Genomic DNA, 13,910 nt, shown 5'->3' with positions numbered 1-13,910 from the left:
AACATTGCTTAAGGAGGTCAACTTTAAAACAGAGCAGAGCAAGAAGGTTGGAGACTTTAGCGAGGCACGTAGGCACTGGCAGAGGAAGAGGAGTGCGGGGGGAGCGCATTGCCCCCGGCAGTTGCATCCCGGTAGTGGGCCATCTCGGCTACCCCCCCCCCGGGCCCGTGCTGGGCACTATGCTCCTGCCCCCAGGCATGTCCTGCCCCCAGGACGTGCGCCGGACCCCCCACCTGCTCTCCGCCCCCCCACGTGCCGGAGCATGAAGCTCCCCCACTGCACGGATGGGGGTGACATAGAAACATAGAATGGTAGAGTCAGAAGGGGCCCCAGGGTCATCTAGTCCGACCCCCTGCAATGCAGGAATCTTTTGCCCATGACCCTGAGATTAAGAGTCTCCTGCTCTACCTGCTCAGGTAGCAGTGGGGGGGCAGAATATGTGCTCCCCATATGCCAGTGTCTTTCTTCATAGTCCCCCTCAGTCCCTGCCCTGCTCCTGAGCCTCTGGCTTCTCAGAGATGGGGGCATGAGGGCATGTTTCGTACGTCACTGTATGAAGTATGGGAGAGATTGGGGGCCACCAGGTGGCGCATTGGAAGATGGCCGACAATAACATCTCTCCGACCCACACGAGGTAATTAAGAGGCGGCTATGGGAAGTATGCAGTCTTCCCAACCCCCCAAGGAGATGGGGGGGACTGCCTTGTCAGCGGTGGCCATAATGCACCCCCGGATTCGAGAGAAGGGGGTGCCCCGGTCACTTGGCACCAGCCCTCGGTGAAGTCGGCTCTTCCCGGACGCTGTCTCCAATCTGCGCGTGCTGGTTCGCTTTAGCTCGAAAATACAATTGGAAATATATAACTGGAAGAAGCTAAAGCACATACATCAAGCAAAGGTCGGGAGATAAGACTGCTGATTAATGGATCTCTGGTATCGGAGCGGCGGGCGAGGACAAATAAATCAAGCGATGAAGCGCCATTAAGAGATTGGTATGTCTGGAGTGAAGAAGGGGGTGGAGGAAAAAACTTTTCTTTTCTTTGCCTTATGTGAGTATTAATAATCCTCCACCCCAAAGAAAGAAGAATCGTCGTATTTTATGAATCACAAGCAGGAATTTAAAAACTGTGTGGGATGAATTAAAGATGAATGAAGAGAGGATTGGTAAATATCGGAGAATGGAAAAATTCTATGACGCAGTTTTAAAATGGCGTCTCGCAAGACAGGCTTGTCTAAGAAAGATGGGGGGAGGAGAACCAGGACTACTGGAATGTGAATGATGATTGGAATTTGATCTTAACCTGGCAGAGCCCTCTAGGAGATATTTTACAAGCCTGGGAAAACTAAAGGGCAGACCGAAGATAAATTTTTGAAGGAGGAGGGGAATGGCGGCTGTCCCTATGAGATATGACTGGTGGAGTGTGTAAAACCCACACAGACGATGTTTGCTTCCAACCTGCCTGTGAAGATTATCAGAGATCGCAAAGAAAGGAATATAGGACAACAACAAGAAGATGAAGAAAGTAATAAAGAGACTATCTGGATAGAACTGGATAGAACTGTTTAATTAAAGCAGTAATAGAAGTGATGCTTGGATCCTCGTTCGGAGCTTGATGAATGGGTACCCCCAACAAAATTGAAAAATTTGGCTGTATAATTTGGAATTAATGTGATTTGAAATAATGTGATATGATTGGCCTGTTAATAAAAATTATGTTTTTTTTTAAAAAAAAATGAAGTATGGGAGAGATTTAAAAATCTATTGGAACGTATAACACCATGGTGGCTCTCACTTTTCGAGGCAATGAGTGTGAAAAAGATAAATATGAATAAGAATTGAGCAACCTATCAACAATTAATGATGGAGATGGAAAACCAATGGAAATTAAAGCCGTGTGAAGAGGTTACATTTTTTGTGAAAGATTGGTTGCATTATCGTCAAGTCAATGAAATGTTTAAAGAAGATTAAATAAAAAATGGATTTGGATTTACTAAATCGAGGTTTGAATTGGAATTGTTAAACAATAAGTTTAAAATATGATCTATAATGTACAAATTACTATTGGAATGACATTTAAAAGATGAAGAAGTTAAATCAGTAATGATACATTGGGCTAAGATATAGGGCACAATATACCAATAGACGATTGGGGGAGGTTATGGAAAGAGGGAATAAACTTTACAGCCTGCAGTGCATTAAAAGAAAATATAATGGAAATGATGTACAGATGGTATAGAACACCGGTAAAACTAGCCAAAATGTGCAAAACAAATAACAAATGTTGGAAATGTAAAGAAAAAGAGAGCACGTTTTACCACATGTGGTGGGAATGTAAAAAAGTGAAAGACTTCTGGGAAATGATTTATAATGAAATTTTTAAAATGTTGAAATATACATTTCCAAAAAAACAGAAGCTCTTTTACTTGATATGGTAGGTTCAGAAATACATAAGAATGATTTTTTAAAAAACAAAATAATAATAAAAAACTATTTTTGCTGGACTTCCAGTTGGTCGCCCAGTTATGGCAGTCAAGAGCTCTTTCCACTAAAAGAGCCCCTGCGCTTTGAAGTTGGGGAGACCGCGAGAGCGTCACGGTTCCCTGGAAAGAACCTCAGATCAGGTGTTCTGAGGACCTGGTGTTCCAGCAGGTGCCTTTTGCGACTCCCCTGCTCCCCGGTAAGCTTCCTTCAAAGCAGCGAACCTCCGAGACTGGCGATCGTGGGCGGCCAATTCCTTCATAAAAAAGACTGAATAATTCGGAACTGTAAGTACTTTCAAAACTAATTCAGAAAAGATTGGGAAGAAAAGGGAGACCTAAAAACGGAGGTCAGTCCCCTTTGTTGGAAAAGTTGAAAATCGGTGTGCAAAGGCCGAAGACTTAAAGGAAAGAAAAACTTTTAAAACCCTGTAAGCAATTTTGCCCCCCCCCCCCACTTCAGGGGAAGAGAGGGTATTTGTGCCTTGGATATAAATTTGGGAAGTCTGTGAATTCGACTGAGACCTTCCCATTCGGCAGTGGACCACCCGGGAGGGAAGACTAGTCTCCATTGTGACGTCACAATGGAAGAGGAAACATTCAATCTCCGTTTCCACTGACTTAGCTACAAACTTTCCTGTGCTGCCTGTCTACATTCTGAATTGGCTAAAAAGTGTCCCCCTTCCTCAGAATAAGGGGAGAATTGGAAAATTTTCTCTTTGCCAGTTCTGTCTTTGGTATTCAGCTAGTTTGGAACGTTAAGGAAGCTGCCTCTGGGCTGGCTGCAGTGGGATTGGTGGAGGGAACTTGTTTTTCTCCTTTATTGTGCCAGACTGTGAGATTGACCTTGACATTCCTAAGCTATTATGAGTTCAGAAAGGCTGAGACGTGGTTCTAAAACTCCACAATTTGAGGAGTCGGTAATGTCCATGTTAGCTGACATAAAAAAAGGTTTAGATTGTAATACAGCAAGCATAGATAATTTGGAAAAGAAGATTGAACATTTAAGTACTGACATGAAAGACGAGAAAAAGGAAATAACCACACATGATCCAAGGTTGGCACAGCTGGAGACTGTTACAGTGCCAGACTTGGAACGGTTGCAGTATGAAAACGCTAATTTGATCGCCTTCCTTCTGTTGAAAGAAAAAGAATCGTATTTGAGATTGAGGGGGGTCCCCTTTCTGGAAGAAGAAAAACTCAGAATCTCTGATAGGATTTTTTGTGGAATATTGGGACCTGAAAAAAGAGGAAGTGGAAGCTTGGGTAGAGAAAGCGTACAGATTTGGGCCTAAAAAGGAGACTAAAATAACTTATGATTGCATAGTGGTCTTCAAGACTAAGGAGCAAAGAGACATTAGTTTGGGACATCAGTATAAAAAAAGCCTTAAAATCCATGACAAAGCGGTGGTGCTCTTTAAAGAGATCCCATGTCGATTTTTGAACCTGAGATCCCAATATAAGGATTTGACAGACATTCTGAGACGAAAGAACATCTTTCTTAGGTGGGAATTTCCAAAGGGCCTATCCTTCAAATTCGAAGGAAGAAAGCAAAAGATGAAGACTGTTGGAGAGAAGGATAGATTTCTGCAAAAGCACTCGGAAGAACTTGGATTACAAAGCTCACAGCCGCTGGGGGCGGAGGCAGCTTCCCCCTAATTAGACAGCATGGCATTGAGAATTTATTCATGGAATGTAAATGGAATGAACTCAACCCCAAAAAGGAGACAAATTTATTATATTTTGGGAAAACAGAATTTAGATATAATTTGTTTACAGGAAACTCACATTACAAGACTACATAGGAAAACATTGATAAATAAAAGATTGGGTCAAGAATTTATTTCTTCAGACAAAGTCAAAAAAAGAGGAGTGGTTTTCTATATTCAAGAAAAATGGAATCCAAAATTGGCATTTAAAGATGAGGAAGGAAGACACATAGCAGTTGAAATTACAGCACAAGGCGAAAAATATTTGTTATTAGGAATCTACGCACCTAACGATGGCAAAGTGGAATTCTTTAAGAACCTGGAAACAAGTCTCTTGGAATATATGGATTACAAATTAATATTGATGGGGGACTTGAATGGGGTTGCATCTACTTTGATGGACAGGACTCAGAGATCAAAGGTATCAAACTGGCAGATTACCTAAGACTTTCTTTGACCTAACTGACAAATTTGATTTGTCAGACATATGGAGAACCAGAAATCCAATGGAAAAAGACTTTACTTTTTTTTTCCAGATGCAAACCAAGTATTTTCAAGAACAGACTGCCTATGGATATCTAGAGACTTGGTTCCTAAAGTAACAAAAATGGAAATTTGCCCCAAAACTTGCACCGATCATAATGCAGTTCTTATGGATTTGAAGATGTTTGTACAGGGTTCCTTCAGATGGAGAATGAATGATGACTTGCTGAGAAGTGCTTCAATTGTTAACAAGGCCCAAAAAACCCTCTAGGACTATTTTGAGCGTAATATGACCCAAGGAATGGAAACAACGGTTATTTGGGATGCCAGCAAAGCAGTAATGAGAGGGTTTCTGATACAACAAAATTCAATTCGGAGAAAGTCACAGAATGAGAGAAAAGATGAAATTATGGAACAACTAAAAGACAAAGAGAAGAAGCTTAGAGGAAACCCAAAGAATTTGCAGATTCAAAAAGAAATCAAGGCCTTACAGGTTCAATATTCACAGTTAGTAAATCAAGAAATAGAATGGAAGTTGAGAAGGATGAGACAAAGAAATTTTGAATCTGCAAATAAATGTGGGAAATTATTAGCCTGGCAATTAAAGAAGAAACAAAAGCAAAGTACTATCACAAACATTGTAACAGAAGGGAAATCTATAGAGAACCCTGCAGATATAAGAAAATGTTTTTACAAATATTATAAACAACTGTATAAAAAGGACAAAGAGGATTTGGTAAAAATTGAGCAATTTATAAAGATTAATGGTTTGCAGCAGATTCCGGAAGATAAAAAGATCCTACTAAAAGGCCTAATTACAAGACAAGAAGTGGAACAGGCAATAAACTCAAAGCAACTTGACAAGGCACCGGGACCTGATGGTCTATCAGCGAAATATTACAAGACATTGAAAGATTGGCTTTTTCAACCCCTGGTAGAAGTAGATCCAATGTTAAAAACTATAGACCAATCTCCCTACTCAATGTGGATTATAATTTTTTTGCAAATATAATGACTAACAGGCTAAAGAAGGTTTTATCTAAGTATATCCACAAGGACCAGGCAGGATTTCTGCCTGGAAGACATACGAAAGACAACATTACAAATGTGTTGGATATCCTGGAAAAGCTGGAAGCAAGAAAGAGTTGTAAAGCAAGGTTAATGTTTATTGATGCAGAGAAGGCCTTTGACAATATATCTTGGAGTTTATGTTATATAATTTTGAGAGTATGGGGGTGGGCAAAGATTTTAAATGGTATTAAAGGGATCTATCAGGAACAAAAAGCTAAAATTAATGTAAATAATGTGGTTTCGGAGGAAATTAGAATTGAGAAGGGAACCAGTTAAGGGTGCCCACTTTCCCCTCTGCTGTTTATTTCAGTTCTTGAGGTCTTGCTAAGTATGATTAGAAAGGATGAACAAATTAAAGGTATTACAGTAGGATCCAAACAATACAAATTAAAAGCCTTTGCGGATGACCTAGTATTGACATTACAAGATCCAGACTCCAGTGCGGCCAAAGCACTGGAGCTGATACAAGAGTTTGGTCTGGTAGCAGGATTTAAATTAAACAAGAGCAATACCAAAGTATTAGAGAAAAATCTGGATAATGATGAAGGAAAATTATTACAAGAAAAGACGAGCCTAGATATTGTGAAAAAAGTTAAATACTTGGGGGTGAATCTGTCTGGGGAAAATTAGAACTTATATGAAGACAATTATGAGAAATTATGGAACGAAATCAAGAGAGATTTGGAGATATGGTCAAATTTAAAATTGTCATTAATGGGCCGGAATTCAGCAATTAAGATGAATGTGTTGCCAAAGATGCTTTTTTCGTTTCAAGCCCTACCAATTATAGACAATGTAAAATGATTTAAAGAATGGCAGAAAGCTCTGTCTAGATTTATCTGACTGGGGGGGGGGGGACCTAGAATTAAGTATAAATTACTCACAGACTCTAAAGAAAGAGGGGGATTTTCTCTGCCAGATCTAAAAATCTATTTTGAAGCAGCAGCATTCTGCTGGATTAAAGAGTGGATGCAACTAGAAGATACAGATCTATTAGATTTGGAGGGTTTTGACAATGTGTTTGGTTGGGATGCATATTTATGGTATGATAAGGTAAAGGCCCATAATGCTTTCAAAAATCATGTAATTAGGAAATTGTTGTATAATGTTTGGATAAAATATGAAGATCTTTTAGAAAGAAAGACACCCAGATGGCTTTCACCAATGGAGGCAAAGGCCCAGAAATAGTTAGATATGGATACCAAATGGTTGAGATATTCTGATTTATTGTTGGAAGATGAAGAAGGATATAAATTAAAACCATTTGAACAAATTAAAGATAAGTTAAACTGGTTACATTACCACCAAATTAATTGTATAAAATGGATAAGAAAAATGGTTTTGCTTCTGAAAAATCCAAGGTGGAGACGCAGTAGTTGGATAATAAAGGTAAAAAATTTGTCGAAAATGTGTAAGTTAATTGTTGGAGTGGCATACAGAAGATGAACAAGTTAAATCTGTGATGATAGATTGGGCAAGAGACGTAGGACACAATATAATGTTTGAGGATTGGGAAAGACTGTGGAAGAAAGGGGTAAGGTTCACTGCATGTACAGTGGTACCTCGGGTTACATACGCTTCAGGTTACAGACTCCGCTAACCCAGAAATCGTGCTCAGCAGCAGGAGGAGGCCCCATTAACTAAGTGGTGCTTCAGGTTAAGAACAGTTTCAGGTTAAAAACAGACCTCCGGAACAAATTAAGTACTTAACCCAAGGTACCACTATACTGTGTTAAAGGAAAATATAATGAAACTGATGTACACATGGTATTTGACTCCTGTTAAATTAGCAAAGATATATCATAACTGTGATCATTTATGTTGGAAATGCAAAGAAAAGGAAGGAACTTTTTACCACATGTGGTGGACCTGCCCCAAGGTGAAAGACTTCTGGGAAAATATTTATAATGAACTGAAAATAATGTTGAAATATACATTTATAAAGAAACCAGAGGCCTTTCTTCTTGGAATAACAGGTTTGGAATTGCCCAAGAAAGATCTTAAGTTGTTTTTGTATGCAACAACTCTTGCTCGAATATTATTAGCTAAAAAGTGGAAAACCCAAGAATTACCGATGGTGGAAGAATGGCAGATGAAGATGATGGATTTTTCGGAGCTAGCTGACCTAACCGGAAGAGTCTGCTGCCAGAAGAAGGAGGAGTATCCGGAAGAATGGACAAAATTTTATGATTATTTAGCTAAATTTGTGAAGTTAAATTAATTGGAAATAGCTTGCAGGAAACAGATTGGCTTAGGAATTAATATAAGTTAAGTGATGCTGAACATGTTTAATTTTGAATTGATAAGATATAAGGATGTTAATAGACTAAGTTAAGTTCATAAGAATTATGATTTGGAAAGCCGTTAAAAGGATATGCATGGAAATTCAACCAAGGGGAAGCGAGGAAGCCACTTAACAATGTTAATAAGTGTAATTTTAATAAGGTTATGATTTTTGTCTGTTTGTTTGTTTATAATTTTGTGAAAATTAATTAAAATTTTTTTGGGGAAAAACCTGTTTTTGTATGCAACTAGTGCAGGAAGGATATTACTAGCCCAAAGATGGAAGCAAGAAGAAATACCAACAAAAGAGGAGTGGCAAATAAAATTGATGGACTACGCCGAGCTGGCAAGACTTACAGGGAAAATTCGAAACCAGCAGGACCAGACTTTTGAAAAGGACTGGAAGAAATTTACCGTATTTTTTGCTCCATAAGACTCACTTTTTCCCTCCTAAAAAGTAAGGGGAAATGTGTGTGCGTCTTATGGAGCGAATGCAGGCTGCGCAGCTATCCCAGAAGCCAGAACAGCAAGAAGGATTGCTGCTTTTGCTGCGCAGCGATCCTTCTTGCTGTTCTGGCTTCTGAGATTCAGAATATTTTTTTTCTTGTTTTCCTCCTCCAAAAACTAGGTGCGTCTTGTGGTCTGGTGCGTCTTATAGAGCGAAAAATACGGTATGTTGTATTTGAAAGACAATAGTAATTACTTAACATCACTTGTAGATTTGCAAGAAGCTTTGTAAGGTGGACTATTCAAATTTTTGTGAAAAGGACTAAGATTAGCTGATTTTTGTGTGTGTGTGAAAAGGACTAAGATGATGTAAGACTGGATTTACAACAATAAGCATAGTAATGCATAACTAAAAAAACCTTTAGAAGGGGTTGAAGGAAGTCCGGGGCTGTGACAGCCAAAAATTTGTTACGTTGTGTTGGAAAATCTGTGTAAAATTTAATAAAAAATATTAAAAAAAAATAAAAAATGGCCTTAACAGATTGGAGAACTGGGCACAAGCTAACCAGATGAATTTCAACAGGGACAAATGTATTATAAGGTTGTGGACTTAGGCAGGAAGAACCAGATGCACAAATATAGGATGGGGGAGACCTGGCTTACTAGCAGTGCATTTGAAAAGGATCTAGGGGTCTTGGTGGACCTCAAGCTCAACACTGAAGTCCACACTGTGATGCAGCAGCTAAAAGCTAATGCTGTTCTAGGCTGCATCCACAAAAGTCTAGCGTCCAGATCAAGAGAAGTCAAAGTCCTGCTCTCTTCTGCCTTGGGCAGACCACACCTGGAACACTGTGTCCACTTCTGGTCACCACAGTTTAATAAGAAGTATGTGGACAAGCTGGAAGGTGTGCAGAGGAGGGTGACCAGGATGATCAAGGGTCTGGAAGGTAAGCCGTATGAGGAGCGGTTGAAGGAGCTGGGTATGATCAGCCTGGAGAAGAGGAGACTGAGAGGAGATACGATAGCCATCTTCAAATATCTCAAGGGTTGTCCCATGGAAGAGGGAACAACCTTGTTTTCTCCTGCTCTGGAGGGTAGGAGTCAAACCAATGGCTTCAAGTATCAAGAAAGGAGATTCCAACTAAATGTTCAGAAAAGCTTTCTGACAGTAAGAGCTGTTTGGCAGTGGAACGGTCTCTCTTGGGAGAAGGTGGACTCTCCTTCCTTGGAGGTTTTGAAGCAGAGGTTGGATGGCCCTCTGTCCTGCTGAGATTCCTGCATTGCAGGGGGTTGGACTAAATGACCCTTGGAGTCCCTTACAGCCCTGTGATTCAGTTTCTGGATCTCTTGTGTTATGTACTGAGTTGAATAGGATCCAAAATGCAGCAGTCTGGGGGCCACTAGGGGGCGCATTGGAAGATGGCCCACAATACCATCTCTCCGACCCACACGGGGAAATTAAGAGGCTGTTATGGGAGTAGGCAGCCTCCCTTGTTGCCCCAAGGAAATGGGGAACACTGCCCTTGCCTGCTGTGCCCATAAATCACCCCTTAATTCGAAAGAAGGGGGTGAGGGCCCTAGGCAGAATGCCCCTGTGTGGACCTCGGCTCTCCTGGACGCTGTCTCTGATCGGGCACTAGTTTCAGCAATTTGGAATAATTAATTACAAAAGAAGCAAATGCACATATTTCAAGTGAAGAAGGGGAGTGAAGTCTGCTAATTTACCTAAGTGACCTCTGCGAAAGAAGACGACGGGCTGGAGAAACAGGAATATTTTACGATGAAGATACACCAAAGGCGGGGTATGTTGACAACGGGGCTGAATGGGGGGGGGGGCTTTTTTACTTTCCTTTTATGTGATTTACAAGAACCCCTCCTCATTAGAACCGTCGGTTGAACTGACCCAAGCAGGATGATTAAGGTCTGTGTGGAGATAAACTTTAACCAAAAGTATGCTTTATGGAGACCGAGAAGCAATAAGAGCTTTTGGGAATGGCGCAGCAATTAATTCGGAGTCACCATCTTGCCAAAGGATTTATAGCCGGGAGGAAGAATGGACTTGTTTTCAGACTGCATTCCTAGTGAATCTCCTCAGAGGTTTTGAGGAAGGAGGCAGATTGGTGAAGATTAATGACGCTAAGACTGTTTTGATGTATGGAAGTGATGTTATATGGAAAACGTCTAGATATGGCTACTGGATTAAAAAAAAAAATATCCACGCAGGATTACAAACTGTTCTAACCAGCTTGCGGAGACTATCAGAGGTCACAAAGAGAAAGGAAAAATATATGAAAATAACAACAAGAGATGTGGAAAAATAATAAGAAAGGACTGGATAGTACTGTGAACATCGTAAGGTTAGATTTGTGGACATTAAAACAGCAGTAAGAAGCAAGAAGTTGATTGGATCCCTTCGGAACTTGAAATATGGGTACCCCCAACAAAAATTTGAAATTCGGCTGTGTAATTTGGAATTTATGTAATTTGGTTTGATTTGATGTGATTGGTCGCTTAATTAAAAATTATTCTTAAAAAACAAAAACAAAATGCAGCAGTCTGATTGGTCCGCAGGAGCCACCCAATTCAACTCCAGGTGGAAGTGAATCAGCAACCTGATTGGCCTACAGGAGAATCCTGGAATTAGCCAATCACATGCAACCCATTGTGTAAATAATGTATATAAAGCAGATACTTTGGGGGAACTTTCATTCCTCACTATTATGAGCTGAATAAAGAGCATGAAATCCACACACGACTCCGAGCATATTTCATCTTGGCTCTTGCAAAGCCAACCTGCTCTGCTAGTAACTCGGCATGTGGGCCTCAGTGCAAGGACGGCTGTCGTAACTTGTGTGTTGCACGAACTCTTTAGGCGGCATGGTGTTGGCACCAGGCTGGGGAGTGGGCTGAAACAGTCGATTGGGCAGCGGTCCCTCTTAATGGATGCCACGTGGCTGTTGCATCAAAGTGTCGGCTCCCCTGACATACCTCCTGTTACAGGAACATCCCCCAGGCTCACTTGGATTGTCAAACAAAGACCCCAGTCAAGAGTATTGGAGCAAAACAGCAGCCACTTAGCCTGATCTTTATTGTTGCAATAAGACTTCAAACTACCACATGGAAGAAGCAGGAAGAAGCACTGGACAAAGGAAGGCTCCTCTTCTTCCCTGGGGGGTGGCGAGATCAGCAGGAGGCGGCCGCTTCTCCCTGGGGGGGTGTCAGTGGGACCGGCAGGCCAGCGCATGTGCCACCACCCCAACCAGCTTGTGGAAGGCATGGTGGTAAGCAGGGCTGAATTCCTTCCCAAAGTCGGCAGCCAGGAGGGTGATGAGGACTTCGCCCTGGTGCTAGAAGAGAAAAGAGAGGGTGACTCCTTTTGCCAGGGGGCTCATGTGTGGGTCGCCCTCTACCCACAACAGATCCCACAACGGATTCAACAGACTGAGGTTGAATGCTGAAAAGACAGAAGTACTGTTCTTGGGGGACAGGGAACGGGCAGGTGTGGGGGACTCCCTGGTCCTGAATGGGGCTACTGTGCCTCTGTAGGACCAGGTGCACAGCCTGGGAGTCATTTTGGACTCACAGCTGTCCATGGAGGTGCAGGTTAATTCTGTGTCCAGAGAGGCTGTCTCCCAGCTCCATCTGGTACACAGGATGAGACCCTCCCTGACTGTCTGGCCAGAGTGGTGCATGCTCTAGTTATCTCCCACTTGGACTACTGCAATGCACTCTATGTGGGGCTACCTTTCAAGGTGATACGGAAACTGCAACAAATCCAGAATGCGGCAGCTAGACTGGTGACTGGGAGGGGCTGCTAAGACTGCCGACCACAATTCAAAGTTTTGGTGTTGACCTTGAAAGCCCTAAAAGGCCTCAGCCCTGTATACCCACAGGAGCGTCTCCCCCCACATTGTTTAGTCCAGACCCTGAGGTCCAGATCCTGGGGCCCATATTTTGAACGCAGCTCTGGCACAGGGATGGGGAACCTGAGGTCTTCCGGATGTGGTCTGACTCTGCTTCCCATTGGCAGGCAGTGGGCTCCCAATCCCTGCCCATGTTTAACCTCCCTGTCTTCCTACCCCTGCCACTTCCAACTCTCCCTCTGCTGTTCTCTCCCCACACTGTCAAACCTGAATGTGAGCTCCCTGGGGCAGAGTCCTGTCCTACATTCCAATTGATAAATGGTGAAATAATAATAATCTGAAAGTACACTTAATTATCCTTAATTGACTCAATTATCCTCAAGAGATAAGCCATTGAAACTGGCCCCCATAACCAGCAACTCAGCCTCACTAGCGCGGACTGCAGAGGGTGAACATGAAACCCCCAGGGGTGTTTTGTATAAATATATAATATGGATCCCCTCCTGTAACACTGCCAATCTTCTAGTGCCACCCACCCTTCACATTCCTCCAAATTTAATCCTCAATTTTACATACAACCAGCTCATTAAGAAATATGCAGAATCCATTTCTCTTCTTTTGCGTCTCAAAAGCCGTCAAGATGCTTCACAATGTGGTCCCTCCTGTCCCTATCGCTGTTCTTGTTTCCACCTTCAGGCTCCAAGGAGGTGGGCTGATGTAATCTCCACAAAATCCTGGTCTCCTCTCCTTCCTCCCCCCTAAACTCATAAATCTTCCTGCTTCGCAGACAGTCGATCCAGTTGTCACCCCTCTTTTCTTCTTTACTGCTTTTATTTCTCAGGAGGAAGTCCCAAGGGGGGAACAAAATCCCTCAAAAGTCCCTCAAGGTTGTTGCTCTCCATCTTCTTTCAGGCAAAGTCCTGACTTCTAAAATTAATCCATGACAAAGAGGCAAATATAAAGTCCGCTCTTCCCGAAATCTTTGCATTCCTTGCTTCAGGGGAAGGGAGATGACGCAGATCCCGAAAAAGCCCCATAACTTAAAAGATTCCCTCCCCTCCTTGCCCAGTTCAAGCAAAGCAGAAATCAGCGTCTTTCCACACAGATGCTTTTCTCCTGCAGCAGAAGTCAGGATCTCTTCCACGGGGGCGTGTGCCTCTTTGCTTGCCAATTGTGTCCCCATTCAAAGCTGTTCCCCGCCCTCCCCACGGGAGTTGGCCAGGGCTGTTCGGGGACAGTTTGAAATCCTTTGCTGAAGGTCGGTGGAAGAAGATTGGAAGAAATTTAAAGACTATTTACAGAAATATTGCAAAATTAATGAATGTTAGAATGATGTCAGAATGAACTTAAGTGGTTTAAGCAGCAATGTTATAAAGGTGTATGTAAAAATGGACTGTTAACAGGTGAGAATCCAAAGTTTTAAGATATTATGTTAAAGGATTAAGATAAAAACAAAGAGGGAAAGAAATTGCTGAATTAACTAACTGAATTGGAATACAAAAAAGGGAGGTGTGAGGAGGTCCGGGAAGCAAGGAAATGAATGTAAGGCATGGAAAGACTGATATATATTTTTAAGTGTT

The 13,910-nt window shown here is 41.9% G+C and overlaps 1 protein-coding gene and 1 long non-coding RNA gene across 2 annotated transcripts in view; both read right to left on the bottom strand.

The window, feature by feature from the left end:
- Nucleotides 1-13,910, bottom strand: part of LOC308475372 (hemoglobin subunit beta-1-like) — a 114,597-nt gene that overhangs the window by 48,727 nt on the left and 51,960 nt on the right. The window lies entirely within an intron of this gene.
- Nucleotides 11,539-13,561, bottom strand: LOC308475496. The gene is made up of 2 exons (XR_013985264.1): nt 12,907-13,561; nt 11,539-11,814 (listed from the first exon to the last, which is right to left on the bottom strand). It is a non-coding gene; the product is annotated as an uncharacterized lncRNA (long non-coding RNA).

This window comes from Podarcis pityusensis (genome assembly GCF_964106645.2).
Source record: "Podarcis pityusensis genome assembly, chromosome: 4".
Classification (NCBI taxonomy): Eukaryota; Metazoa; Chordata; class Lepidosauria; order Squamata; family Lacertidae; genus Podarcis; species Podarcis pityusensis.
This window is presented reverse-complemented; position numbering and strand designations above follow the sequence as displayed.